Here is a 15,497-nt window from a genome sequence, read left to right on the forward strand (position 1 = left end):
AATCCCCAGCGGGAACAAAACTTGATTCTGTCTGAGCATAGGTTACCAAGTGTACCACCATAAAATAATTGATTTTGTGATATATTAAGTGGGGACGTACTCAAGACTACTGAACTTTTCACTTAGGGCCTGGGGCTGAAGTTGAACTAGGCTCCCAAAGGTGGAGAACCCATGCATGACACGGGCAGGGCTTAGCACTCCGACATCCAATTTAGCTTTCATTTTCTTTATTAATCTAATATGTCCTACCTTTCACCAGGGCGTGATGTGCAGGGAGTTTCATTAAAACGGTTGAGTTGTTATTGGCGATAATCACCAAAGGAATGTATCACAAAAGTCAAGAAAGTCTGAGTCGTTTCTTATGCTGTTGTTTTAGAGAAGAGGTTTCAGATGCTGATAGGGAAGTTACTCTAGCTATAGGGCAAATTTAATTGCATTTTTAGAAACTTCTTTTAATCCTATAATGACAAAAAATTAAATCAGTGCTGACATTTTTTGTTGCCAGAAGAAGGTAGTAAAAGGGTAAAGAAATAATTGTTAGTTCTGCGAATATAATTAGCAACTTTAATGCTTTAATCTAAAAAATGCATATTTTGAGCCTGGGTGAATGATTAAAGAAAAGATATTGAAAGTCTTTGAAATTTCTAACTGTGTTTGTTTTTAATTGAGTTATGATAACTATAATTAGCTCTTTAGTACATCTACAATGTAAACAAATATGAATTTCTACAAGTTCAAGGATATTTCAGGGCAAATAGATCGACATCCTGACCTCTGACTCTCTGTATTAAGCCTTTCTCATGTCTGGCAGAAGTTTATTCTCTGGTTGGGGGGAAGAAAGGAGGTTAAAGAACCAGGTTCAAACATTGGGAGATCAGAGTCAAAGTTGGGGTGTGTTTGGAGATATATTCCAAAGGAGTAATAGTTCCCATGAGTAGGCTGGGCTCCCTCAATGGAGGGCTGTATTTCACCTTCTCCTGAGCCCCTTGGAAGGAGCCTGAGACTGGGTCCCAGGCACAAGCACTAGAGGAAGTGTCAGGTTGCAGATCAAGAAAAGCACATGCTGAGCCTTTATGAATGCAGAGCATGACTATCCTGCTCTACCTCCATCCTGCTCTATCCTGCTCCACCTTGTCAGAACCACAAAACCTCATTGCTATGCACTAGAAAAGGGAAATGGAAAAAAAAAGGAAAGAAAAGAAAACCCAGAGGGATCTTGCGAATGAACTTTTTTGGGGGTCTTATTTCTCTCAGAGGTGCACATTAACATTCTCTCTTTCATTCATTAACGTGAATACAAACTGCCTGAGAAAATAGCTGGTGGGACCTCCCTTAATGAATTGTGGGGATTTTCTATGCTCCAGAGGCTTAAAATTGGGTTTCTTCCCACTGAGGGTTTTTTAAAATTCTCCTTCTCTCTTCTTAACACTACATGTTTGGTTGTATTTCTAGGACACACCTAGGCTGTGACCTGCCACTCCAGTTCTAATTGCTCGTCTGATTAGATTGGGCCACCAACAGACAGACAGGAGGGGCTGGTATCAGAGATTCCCAGGAGTTCGGGTATTTTTCCAACATTATTAGAAAGTTTGTCACTCTGTCAGTCATATGTAATCGAACTTGTTCTTGTGAAGTTCCTCGTACTCCTTGGTTTAGAATAGGCCAGAGATGAAGATAAAAATGTTTCTCTTGCATTCAGGATTTTACTTTAGTTTGAAAAAAAATAACCATTTTTGGCATTTCATAGTTTAATTTTTTTATAATTCTCTTCTCAACTTACTTATTTTTCTCCCATATCTTCCAGACGTGCTCAACCATTTCATTCCTCTGCATTCATGCCCTCCTCAAACAGTTCTTCTACATATCATCCATTTGGGATGATTTCTTAAAGTATTTTGTGTTGCCAGTTATCTTCCTAAGTATATTTCTAAGTTTCCTAAAGAAATGTAATGCGTTTTCCACTTATCTATGTCTTCAGGGTCCAACAAATAGTAGATGCTCAATTAATGTTTTCATGAGAATGATGATCATCAGCATGAAGCCATGTCTTCATCACGTTGTTCCCATTCTTGCCTTAGGGAAAATAGGATAACCAGGAACCCACACTCACAATTTGTCTGGGACTGGTAGGGAACGTGGTGGCGGAGAGAGCTCTGCCAATCAATCTAGTCAAGATCATGGTAGAAAGAGAAATGCTGAGATACATTTCCCAGTGCAATTTGAGAATGAGGTGACAATGTGACAGCAATTTCCAGAGGAGCTTGTGGATCAGCCCCAAGAAGATGTCACAAGGCCTCCAGCTGGGAACCACAGAGACACTCAGCAGTGTGTGGCCATTCTGTTCCACCCCATTTGAGAAACACAGAGCTGTGTTTTTCTGATGGGAAAGGCATTTGGAAGTCTAGTGTAAAGGATGTTGTTTTGTTTCACCTTGAGAATTCTTTTAACTTGTGGTATTTAATTTACTTTTATTGCACCCCATATATTTTAAACACAAACAAATAAAAAAAACACAGTGTGTCATATTATTTAGAATGGGATTAATTAGGCAAGTGTATACAGAAAAAAGGTGGAATGGCATTTAAGGTTAGAAAAAGGGAGGTAAGTAATAAATACTTAAGAGCAATGATATAGTTAGTTACCTAAAGCTTCAGAAATAGTTCTGGATCAGTCACTATTCATTTGTTTAATATTTATTGAGGGTCTACTATGCTAGGTATTATGCTAACACAGTTTTATCTGTTTGTTGTTTAATTTTGCAAAGTTACTCTATATATTTTATGAATCAATGAAATTTATAGTCTCACAGACTATCCAGTGTATTGGGCCATTAAAAAATTCTGTGGCATATTTACAGCCATTATATTCTGACTTCACACTGTTGATAGAGAGCTACTTTGTCAGGAATTGTCTACCAATTTTCAAGTAGTCTTTTAAAAGCCAGATGATTTTTTCTCAGTGGGACTCAAGGAGAATGTAGTGACAGGAATACTAAGATAAAATTCTTAAAAAAAAAAAAAAAACCCACACAAACTATTAAAGGCCTACCTTTAGCATCACGTGCTCAATTTCAAATCTTATGGAAACATTTGACTGCTTGAGATTTAGGACCCATAGTGTAAGGAGTTAATACTGTACAATCCAAGTGAGCAAACTAATAAAGGAAAGGTGGTGTTACCTCTACAGACTCAGATATGTTCCCCATTATTTGGTTCTGCTACTGAAGGAGAAAAATAAGTCTTGGATATTACAGCTGTCACTGTGACATCTGTTGTTTCAGGATCCATGACTGCTTCAGTCACCACCTGACCCAGATCATCACCATAACATCCTGTCCACTATTAAACTGCAAAGGCCCGAGCCCTCCAGGTGGTACTTCAAGGTTGACATGCCAAGGTGTTTGTCTCTGTCCCCACGACTGCCTCTCAACTGAAAAATACAGCCTCACTTTGTGCAGAATTGATGGCGAACCAAGTCTCCCCAGGTTCAAGGGAGCAGCGGAGAGCAAGAGTTCTTGAGGCGTAGCCCCGTTCTGCTCTTAATCACTTGTCACAACTGCCGAAGGGCCTCAGAGCATTCAGAGGTGTCGCTTCTGTTCTTTGTGTAGGCTGGGCTCCCTCTTTTTTCTTTGAACAGATGACTCCAGCTATTAAAACCATAACAAAGCTGCATACACATAGCCAAGCTTACAAAACAGACAGAGAAGGAGCACGTTCCTCTAACTAGAACTCCATGTCTGCATGAGGGTCAAATCATTAAGGACTTAACAGAATGGCTACTGCTAATTTAGATGCAGAGTTGATGCATCTCAAGGAGTATATTACGTGAGTTATCAGGCCTGCACATACATTTACAGGAATGTAATAAACATGTAAAGGAAGGCATATCTCTGTTGTAAATAGCTTTCCTTCTAAGGCAGCGGTTCTCAACCTGTGGGTTACGACCCCTTTGGGGGTCGAATGACCCTTTCACAGGGGTCGTCTAAGACCATCGGAAAACACATATATAATTACATATGGTTTTTGTGATTAATCACTATGCTTTAGTTATGTTCAATTTGTAACAATGAAAATACATCCTGCATATCAGATATTTACATTACGATTCATAACAGTACCAAAATTACAGTTATGAAGTAGCAACGAAAATAATTTTATGGTTGGGGGTCACCACAACATGAGGAACTGTATTAAAGGGTCAAGGCATTAGGAAGGTTGAGGACCACTGTTCTAAGGGCTCATTCGTTTATTCATTCATTTAACCATTCTTTCTTTTGAAAACTATGGAAACTCTATAATGTAGCAAGCACTGTGCTGGGAACTAGGGTACATCAGCAGAAGAGACATAGATATTTATTTTCTGCTCTCCTGTTGAACATGGCAAAGAAAAGCAGGGTTCACATCTATATTTGTGATACAAATTTCTCCCTAGGCTTTGAAAGATACAGAAAAAGCTAACCACTCCCAGTCACATTGCCATTTGATAGTCAGCAAGAAGCAGTTGACTTTCATTACATAATGAAGTCACCAAGGGATCTAAATCACAAAAGAAAACAAAAGAGCCACACGTGCTCCTCATCTGGTACGCATCAATTCTCCTTCCTTACTTCTATTTCCCTACATTGTCTAGCTTTACCTCTGGTACCAGTTAAGCACAAGATCCGAAACAAGCCACTTGAGTTCCTGAAACCTCGATTTCCTCATATGTAAGATTCCCTTAGTTAATATCTGAGATATATTTTAACTTGAAAAATATATGCTTCTTTCTAAGACAAGCATAAATCTATTTTAATTTACTGTCTTCAAAGTGCCTCAGGACATTTGCAGTGGCGTGGCTAAACATTGTGATCCAGCAGGCAGGATGGGAAAACGTAGGGGCTGTGCTACCCCAGCAGTCTCAGCATCATGAGTTCTTTACTCACCTGCAGAGCCCCTGGCGTCTGGGCCTGAACAAAGACACATTATCTGGACCTGGCAATATTTACCCAACTCAGAATGCAGAAGTCTTAGCAAGAGAGGATGCTGGAGACTGCACTTTGTGGATCTGCTTTTGCTATAGGTTTGTATTTGTAATAGTAGGTCTTTCTCCTCTCCTCTCCTCCCCTCCCCTCTCCTCCCCTCCCCTCCCCTCCCCTCCCCTCCCTTCCCCTCCCCTCCCCTCCCCTCCCCTCCCCTCCCCTCCCCTCCCCTCCTCTCCTCTCCTCTCCCCTCCCCTCCCCTCTCCTCCCCTCCCCTCCCCTCCTCTCCTCTCCCCTCCTCTCCTCTCCCCTCCCCTCCCCTCCCCTCCCCTCCCCTCCCCTCCCCTCCTCTCCTCTCCTCTCCCCTCCCCTCCCCTCCCCTCCTCTCCTCTCCTCTCCCCTCCCCTCCCCTCCCCTCCCCTCCCCTCCCCTCCTCTCCTCTCCCCTCCCCTCCCCTCCCCTCCTCTCCTCTCCCCTCCCCTCCCCTCCCCTCCCCTCCCCTCCCCTCCCCTCCTCTCCTCTCCTCTCCTCTCCTCTCCTCTCCTCTCCTCTCCCCTCCCCTCCCCTTCCCTCCCCTCCCCTCCCCTCCCCTCCCCTCCTCTCCTCTCCTCTCCTCTCCCCTCCCCTCCCCTCCCCTCCCCTCCCCTCCCCTCCCCTCCTCTCCTCTCCTCTCCTCTCCTCTCCTCTCCTCTCCTCTCCTTTCCTCTCCTCTCCTCTTCTCTTCTCCACTCTTCCCTGATTTTCTCTCCCCTCCCCTCCCCTCCTCTCTTCACCCTTCCTCTCCTCTTGTTTTCTCTTTCCTATTGACACAGTGCCTGAGAATTCAAGTACTTGCCACCAAGTGAGTGCTGGCATCTGGTAGAATTGTTGTACTGGTTATAATGACATGTACCCAGACATGGGTAACTGAGGAGGAAGAACGCACTAAAAATTAAACCTCATATTCTATGTTCTCTATAACAAACATTAGCTTAAATATTTAATGAAGCAGTCACAATCAATTATTATATCATAATCAACAGAAAAATAAAATGTTGGGTATAACTGAAAAATCAACAAAAGCACCTAAAACCCTGGAATACCTTTCCTATAAAACCTAAATTTTCACTCTGCTATAGTTAATTCTTGGCTTTTTCTTCGCACAAACTTTCTTTTGCAAACAGCTAATATTCTGAGGTCTTTGCTGACAAGATTAACTATTTTAAGAAATATGATACCAAAAACCTCTATTTTTGATCAATGGGCTTCTGAAGTAGCAAGACTACAAGCATAGCATGAGGGTTGTGCATGATAGGATATTTTCAAATCTCAAATATTATTTACGATTTTTTTTCTGAATAGTCATTTGGATATGAGATGCCCAGAAGACCAGTGGCTCATAGGCCGACTGGTCCTCCACATCACTGTTGGTTCTCTGGAACTTTCCGGCTCCTTATCTCTATAAAATTGGGAGGACACATTCATTTCCATTAACAGGGATTTCAAAAGATCCTGTCAGTGAACAATAAAGAGTATTTTTCTAGAGAACCAATTACAAAGGTATTTTCTATGCCCTTGTGATTGGGGAGAGTAGGAGAAAGAAACATATGTTTCTGGAATTTAATATATTTTTAACGTTTGTACTTAAAAAGCTACCCCCGGAGTTCTTGATTATCTCAAAGTGAAGACCATGTTAAATTACTTGCTCATGGTGACAACCTGTCAGATTGAACATGTAGCAGAAGGACAAGGGAATATCAGCAAACCCGAAATCGGACTCTGCTCAGGGGGAGCTGCAGGGGTTGAGACTGCCCTGAAGGAATGAGACAGACACGGGTGGGTGGGGCCTGGTGCCATGCCTCGATAAAAACCCCAACTGCAGAGCGTGGATGGTTTTCTTTCTGATTCCCATGTTAGCAGCCCCTCTCCTCGGTGACCGTTTGTGTGTGTAGATTGGCACTCCCGGGAACACACATGACGAAATCAAGCATCTTAAAAGATGAGGACTTGATGTGCTCAGAGTAAACATTGGGAAGTATCACGTTCATCTCACTGGAAACCACAAGGGTCTGTTGTTACATGATAGGTACCTGGGTTTACTCAAAACTTATAGGTCATGTGAAGTTTTAAAGCAGATGCAGTTGGTAAGAAAATAGTAGTGTTGATATATACCAAAGCTAATAGAGGGAAGGATGGAATCAGAGAAACTCCTTAAAGGATTAGAAATTTTGACAGTCTGCAGCTGTGCTGTCTGATCCAGTAGCCGCAGTGGCTACTGAGCACTTCAAATCTGCCTATTCCAAATTGAGATGTGCTGTAGGTGCAAAATCCAAAATGGATTTTAAAGACTTAGTGTGAAAACGAAATGTAGAATATCTCATTAATGAATATTTTATAATAATCACGTGTTAAAATAATAACATTGTAATGATGGGCTAAAAAACCTACTAGAATTAATTTCAGCTGTTTTTTTTTTTTTATGCGTGGTTTTGTTTTGTTTTTTAACTATGGCTACTAGTTTCATTCCTAGAACCTTTAAAATTACCTATATGGCTTGCATTTGTGGTGCACACTATATTTCTTTTGGGCAGTACTGGCCTAAAGGCTGTTCACATGAGCAAGCCCGATATATCTGACTGTGGGGGAATGTAAGAAGAATGTTTCTGTTAAGGATTTAAAAACCAATGTTTCTAAAATAAATTATATAGCATGGTACTATAACACAGCTTATTATTATGCATACCTGGCTGGGCCATAGGTCAAATAGCGCATCCTAACCTTAATAAAATTATTTAACAAAATCCCATGTACGTATTTGTTTGGAAGAGAGGCATCATGTGCCTACTAGCATGAAGGAAGGGGGGGACTGGATGAAAGAAGGTGAAGGGATTAGCCAAAGAACATATGAGCATAACCTATAGAACATAAACAGTGTGGTGATGACCAGAGGGAAGGAGTGGTGGCGGTTGGGTGGAGGTGGGTAAGGGGGTGGGGGGAAATGGGGACATCTGTAATAGTGTAAATAATAAAATAAAGTTTAAAAAGCAGAGTGTTCATGTTGGGAATACAGGCAATTCACTCAATATATAAAAGTACTTTTCAGCAGCTCAACAATTAAAGAAATTTCAGAAACAATGAAAGGCTGTGGAAGTCCCCATGGATTAACTATAAGAAAGCCTATTGTCTTAAAGAAACCTCCCAGGAGAATTAAAGAAATGTGTTGCTTTAATGGGATTTTGCCATGTGAGAACTGCACCGTGTTCTAGGTAATTTCCAACATGTTCAGCATCCCCCCTCCCCACCTCCCCGGTCCCGAATTTTTCTCCAGAAGGGTTTTTTGTATGAATTTGGTTTTCAAAGAGAAATTTGTTTTATTTCCGCATGAAGCCACTCAAAGGCTCCTCCACCTTAACTGCTCATGACAAGAAGGACGTCTTCTCAGGGGACTATTCTACAACTCTGTTTCTCATTGCTCATTGCTCCAGAGATGATTTTTCAATCCCAGTGTAATTATCTCCATGATGGAGGCGGCTCCAGATGCATTTCTTTGCCCTTCTTGGTGACTGGAAAATGTATTCCATATTCAGATAAGTCAGTAATTAAAATGGCCTATCTGCATTCACTTTGGAACCACAGCCTGAAACTCTGCCTCCCACCACCTAGACATGGGAGGGCTGCTGCTCTGAAACCTTCAGTGAAGATCTCTGATTGGCTAGTACATAGTTAGAACAGGTGAAATAATCTAATCTGGAATATTGCTCTCCTCACCTTTTTTAATAAACATTTTGCCTCACCACAGACCTTAATATAACAGCAGTAAAGGCAAGGGAGGAAATTGGAAACATGGCCAGGAGTGTGCCTTATGGTTCATAACAGCCCCAAATTGTGAGTGTTTATTAAAACTAACACCCTTTTGTGAGGATGTGGATCCAAATATCCAGTGGTTTCTCTTTGCTGATATCCCCCCTTTTTATAGCACTGAGTTTAAGTTTCAGTTTTAGGATTTAGTTAAGTTTCTAAAATAGTTTCTGACTAAAACATTAACCTAAGAATGCAACTTGTCCATGATTCAGCCCCATCAAATATTTTCATCATTTATTTCAATCAATAGATGTATATGAATGGATTACCTCTTGGGCCATGGGGACATGAAGGAGTTAAGGCAGGTGGAGGAAGGGAGGAGTGAGGAGGCCAGAAAACTGCCTCACAAAATACAATTAAGGGCCTTTCCCAGGCCTGGGGCGCGCTGGTGCTGCCAGGGGAGATGAGGACCAAGCACAATGTCCTCCTTGTCCACACACCTCCCTTTTGTTTCAGCAGCACTTTGGCTCCCACACATGCAAAAGTTTGAATTTCCTGTTGGCTCTGAGGTGAGATTTATAACATTTATTAAGGTTACTATTCATTGTGAATTTACTGGGCAATAAGCCTAAGAGCTTTTAGGGGCTTAATTGCCTATGTTTATGGGGGTTGCAAAGCTCCCCGCAGCGTCACTGTCAGCCAGGTTGGCCAAATGTGGACCTCTTAGAGTATCCACGTTGCACGTCCCAGTTTAAGGGAAAGGTCAGGGGACAGTTGAAGGGCTCAAAAGGAGACAGTTACCTTTGAGCATTAAGTTGGTTTTCTGCTCTGGCTGTTTTAGTCCACTTCCTTTTGGCTCATCTTCCTCATTCTAGCAGTGTTTGAAGACACGCTTAAGTTTTCTATTTTCTCCAGGAAGAAAGGAGGCATAATTGGAAATAATTGGGGGGTGGGGTAGGGAAAGAGGGGATGGCATGAATGGAAGTAAACATGTTACAAATAATATGGACTAAATAAACATTCCCACACACACTGTCACATTTAATCTTCACATCAGCCCAGTAAGACAGATATTATTATTCCCACTTTACAAATGAGGAAAGTAAGGCTTAGAGAAGTGAAATAACTTGCTAAAATTAAAACAGCTAGGGAATGGAAGAGCTTGGACTTAACTTCACTTTATAGCTCCACATGACATGTACTGCTCTTAGCAGCTAGTTGCTGCTCATAAGCTATTGATTCAGTTGTATCACCAGGACATTTGAAAGTAGAGGGTGAAGCTTTTTGGGGGGTTATATGTTTATTTTGTTACAAAAAGGTAGCTTTTCCACAGTGGTCTCATCCCATGAGCTCGCCAAACTCTTCTAGGATGGACTGCACAAAAGCACAATAAAGCCAATTGAGCTATGCTTTGGGTTACACAAGAAAAATAGGTATTTGTCAATCCATGAAAGTGGCAGCTACTGAGGCAGCGCTGAAGTCTGATGAAAGCGCTGGAAAGAGAAATGTCCTAATGCCCATTTCATTTGTCTATTCATTTGTTTTAGTCACCGTGGTAGGCACTGAGGATGCTGGATGCTGCCACACTCTTCCTGCCCCCTTCTTGCTGTGTAGATGTGGACAGGATGCTGCTCTATGCTGTGTCCTAAAGGCTCTCTCAAGTCTACACCAAGGTCTGTCACTGTGACAAATTTCCCAGACTGCTTCACAGAGAAGAAACAACCAAAAAGAAGGCAGAGAATAAAAAAGCTGAGCAGAAAGTGTTCTCTTTATATAAAATATATAAACAAATATAACATATATACATAAATATTATCTTTACATAGAATATAAATAAATGAACAAGTAGATATTGGTTTCAGGTATCAATGGTCAACCAAGTTCTCAAAATGTTAAATAGAAAATTCCAGGAATAAACAATTCATAAATTTTAATTTGTTCTGAGTAGCACAATGTAATCTCATGCAGTCTTGCTTCATCCCACCCAAGACTTGAACCATCATTTTGTTCAGCATAGTAAGGCTGTGTACACTCCCCATCCCTAACTTACTTAGTCGCCTTCTAGGTTATTGGCTGTCATGACATCATAGTGCTTCTGCTCGAGTAACCCTTCTTTTACTTAATAATGGCCTCAGAACACAAGAATAGTGATGCTGGCAACTTGAATATACCAAAGAGAAGCTGTTAAGTGCTCCTTTAAGTGAAAATGTAAAATTTCTCTACTTAATAAGAAAAACAAATCATATGCTAAGGTTGCTAAGATCAAACGTAAGAATGAATTTTCTATCCATGAAATTGTAAAGAAGAAAAAAGAAATTGTTGCTAGTTTTGCTGTTACCCCTCAAACTCCAAAAGTTATAGACACAGTGCTTGATAAGTGCTTAGTTAAGATGTAAAAGGCATTAAATTTCTGGATGGAAGATGAACAGAAAATGGATTCCGATTCTTGGCAACATGTTATGCTGGAGAGCATTGAGCCTATAAGAAGACTTCAGCTAGGGATCCTCCTAAAATGAGCCACTTGCTATAAGTAAGGAATGATTGCACAGATTCAGGAATAGATTTGGAATGACCATATAAAAATTACTGGCAAGGCTGTGTCTGCTAATGAAGAAGTTGCTGCCACATTTCTGGAAGAGTTGAAGAAGTTTATTAAGGAGAAAGGTATGTATGTGTAGGAGAAACATAGTAGTATATCTAGGCTTTGGTATATCCAGTTTCAGATGTGTGTGTGTGGGTGTGCACGTGTGCGCACACGCGTGCATGTGCTCATACCGACATCCAGTCCAAATTGTCAATTTGTCATTACAGATTTCTGACTGGACTTCTAACAGGAAAAAAACCTCCTGCACAAAATACTAAGCTGTTGAGCCATTGTTGTTGAAAATGTATTGTTCAGCCCTTTGCTAATTTATTGATGCAGCAGCAGAGGTAGAATCAGAATCAGTTATTCAGTGAAAGAATAAATTGGAATATTTGGGTGCATTTCTTTTTGTAAAAAGCCACTTTAAAACCTATGTATTGAAATGACAGAGTCTTAAATAGAGGTCTCTTTTTCTAAACAAAAGATATGCAAATTTCAATTCAAGATTTATATTATGATAAAAACTGAAATACAAAAGAGTCATTATCTTGCAAAATGTAAAAGTACATCGCTTCATGAGTCTATAATGATATAATGGGATGTTGATGTAGTAAAAGGTGTCAGAAGGGAGACAATGACCTTAAAATTTTAAGTCAGAAACATTAGAATTGAACAGTAAGTATCTATCTACCTAACTACCCATCTATCTACTGAATATTGCATATTTTGAAAGTTTGAGATGAGAAATAGTATATTTTTATCCTCTAATATTGTAGCCATAATAAGGGAGTTGAGAGTGGGGAAGATGTGAAATGCTTTTCACATAATCATTCCAACTCTGAAATTGGATAAAGATTTGCCTTGAATTTTAGATCAATAGGCCTATTTCTCATGAAAATCAGCAGTGTGTTATAAAGCTTGAAGAGCATTCCTGCTCTAGCTTCAGGGCCAGTGCCTTAAGAGAAAATATCAGAAACTCCAATATTCCCTGAGTAAGAAAGACTGTGGTTAGTTTGCAGAGACTCTCAATTTTCAAGGTGATGAGAGCAATTTTCAGTTGATCATTGTGTGTCACTGAAAGAGGATGGGTCAACTTAAAGAGATTGCATGAGAACACAATGGATTTATTCTATCTGATCCCCGGGAAACTGTGGAAGACTGATATTTAGATTTGAGATTATTCTACTGGCTTATTCTTTAAAAAATGAGGTGTGTGTGTGTGTGTGTGTGTGTGTGTGTGTGTGTGTTTCCAATGGAGACACAGTTTAAGTAATCAAGTGATCTACCACATGTGAAGCAGATGTACAGGCCTGTTCCACTACCAAACAGAGCAGAAGGCCTGCTTTAGCTTCATTTGGCAGGAATTTATATACTTGCTTCACTATTTGATCGTAACTTAAACAAAGGACGTTGGTCTCAGCCACCACTGATTTCAGGGCAACAGCTCTGCCTTATTTCTGAGAGGCAGCAGAATTGTGACACTTTGAAAATCAGATGGTTGCACAGTATGGAACGTTTCTTAAATGTTTATTTATTGTTTTGGTGAGCCAAACCCTCGTTTTCTTGTTTCTGAGTGTGCAACTGATTGCACTGAAAGTTGTAGCAGAAGTACCTCACTTTTATACAAATGTCAGAACCTGGGCAGCAATTCCCAGAAGTTCAGAATAAACCCAAACAAGCCAGGGACTCTAAATGAGGCCTAAGAAAATAATCTCAGACCAAACTCCCCATCATTTTCCAGTTCAGCAAGTTGCTGAGGGTCTTCTCCCGGGGCAAACTCATGGTTTATGATTTTTGCGTCTGCGTGACGCTCCTTCCTATTTCATCTTCACTTAATGTCATTAGTCTTCCTTCACAGAAACCTGAGCTTTCATTTTCTAATCTATCTAGATGATACGCTGACAGCATTTTCCCTGATCGAGACTTTACCATTTATGTCTCTGCCCCTGTTAGTCATTTTCAGAAATGAGATTTATAGTATAAAGGATTAAATCAATTCTGACTTCCTTCAAATTTCTAGGTTTTCTGGGATTCTTGATGAACACAGAAACCATGGCCCCTCTGAGATGCTTTACTAAAATGATCTTTCTTACCTTTGTTAGTTAGCCTTTCAGATCTGGTCGCCTCTCTGAGGATCATAGCAAGTCAACTTCTCTATGTTTTGCTTGGCAACCACACCAGGGAGGCTGAGTGACTTGAGCTATTTTTATTGGAAATAGATTAGTCAGCTATCAATTCTCTTCCTCATTCTCCATCTTTTCTCCTCTCTCTTCTTCCGAGTCCTAAATGAGGACCCTTAGGAAACATGTCAGCCCATTTCAATTAAGTGTTTATCTTTTAAGTTTCTCATCATGAGGTAAATTATGACATTTTTAATAGCGAAGTTTCAAAGCGAGATCTTGCACTGGTCCAAACTAAATCACTGCTTATTATCTTCCTTTCTACTTTCTCTAATCTTCAACTGACTTGAAATCCTCTTACTACTAAGTATCAGGCCTTGTGCAAGGCAAGGAACTTTCCTTCTCTTCCTTTGTTCCTTCCCTCAGTCCTTTTTTTTCTTTTTCCCCCCAAATTTACTTTCATTATATGCTTCATTGAATAGATGTTTCATATCCTTCCTTAGTCACTTTGGATTTCCCCCTCTGATACTCATGGTGAGTAAATATAAGAATAGCATTCCCTGACTTTTATTATTATTGTTATTACTATTATTATCATTATTATTACTATTATTATTTTGCCCTTCCATAAACCCTGCCTATCCCATGAGGTGTACTCCCTCAGCAAAAGGACAGAGATGACCATGTTGACATATTCTTGGTCATGTGTCTAGGTGAGCAGACCCAGTGCCTTTAAGTTACTAGAACCATTTACCTAGCTAAATGGTCTGCTCTATATCATTTCAGTTTCTGCCTGATGCCATCTATAACTGGCCTGGATCATAATCCTTCTAGTTTCATTTCCTTTGTCAGGCCCTGCGCTCATTCCCTTGGTCTAGGTCTAGGTAGACTGGCTTCCCTAGCTTTACCCTTATTACTACATAGATTCCAAGTCCTAGGATGCATCCTTTAAATCCATTGGAATCTCCCCTTTTGGGGAAACTACTATAGGTGTAATTAACCTACACCTCCAGAATCTTTTCCCAGTATCATCTTAGGTGGTTATTATAGGGCTTGCCACAGTTCCCAGGCTGAAGGCGGTGGAAGTGGGACTTGTGTCAAACATTTTTGCCTCAATTCAAAATGTCTTTTTTTCACCAGTGTCATCTCTTTATTTTGTAGCGAGGATTAAGTATTTGTATGTATAACATTTGTATCTTATATACAGAAATATTTAAATGTTCAGGATTATGGCAATGGCTGCCTGTTGTACTGCTTCTTCATGGTGATTATTTGGAAGTGGTAGAAGCTCTCTATAATTCTTTGGACTGAGATAGTATGGTGACCTGCACCCTTTCAGTTCTCCCATCACCATTTCCTCTGCTGATATTCCAGGACTGGGAAAGAACCAGGTTTACCCATACTGCAAAGGGGAATTGCAGGCAAGTCTTTAAGGTATAACAGATTAAAAGGGACATCAGAAGTAATAGTCAGGGTACCTTACTCCTTTGTTAGTTGATAATAAGGGATTTAGTAAGCAGGAGAAAAATAACAAATACCACTAAATCATAGTTTTAGGGATTCCATGAGTCACATCTTGTAGGGTGTTCACCACAATCAATACTCATGATAAGCATCTGCTGTATACACAGGACACTTTATGATTCACAAAAGATGCAAAATCTTATAAAATACAGTTCTTTCTTTCCACGGACTTATGATGAGTCTAAGAGAGCCCACCATAGATGTAAGTGGTAGAAGCTACCATGTGACAATTGTTTGTACAATAGCAATGCGGGTGTTCCAAAGAGAGTATAATGACTGAAACAGACAAAGTAGAACCTTACCCACGCACATGGCTGGCTTCAGAGTGTTTGACCCATGCAGTTTCATGGGACCTCATACTTGGTTTCATTCTCTGTTGACATTATCTTGAAATTCTTAATAATTTAACCTTTGAATTTGTGTTTTGTAAGTAAAGTCCTAAGGGACAATGGAGCATGCACATGAGCAGAGGACATATGTGCAACATGGGTGCCCATCTTTTTTTTTACCACCCTATTTTCTCAAAGAAGTC

The sequence above is a fragment of the Myotis nattereri genome, assembly GCF_964212035.1.
Source record: "Myotis nattereri genome assembly, chromosome: 3".
Lineage (NCBI taxonomy): Eukaryota > Metazoa > Chordata > Mammalia > Chiroptera > Vespertilionidae > Myotis > Myotis nattereri.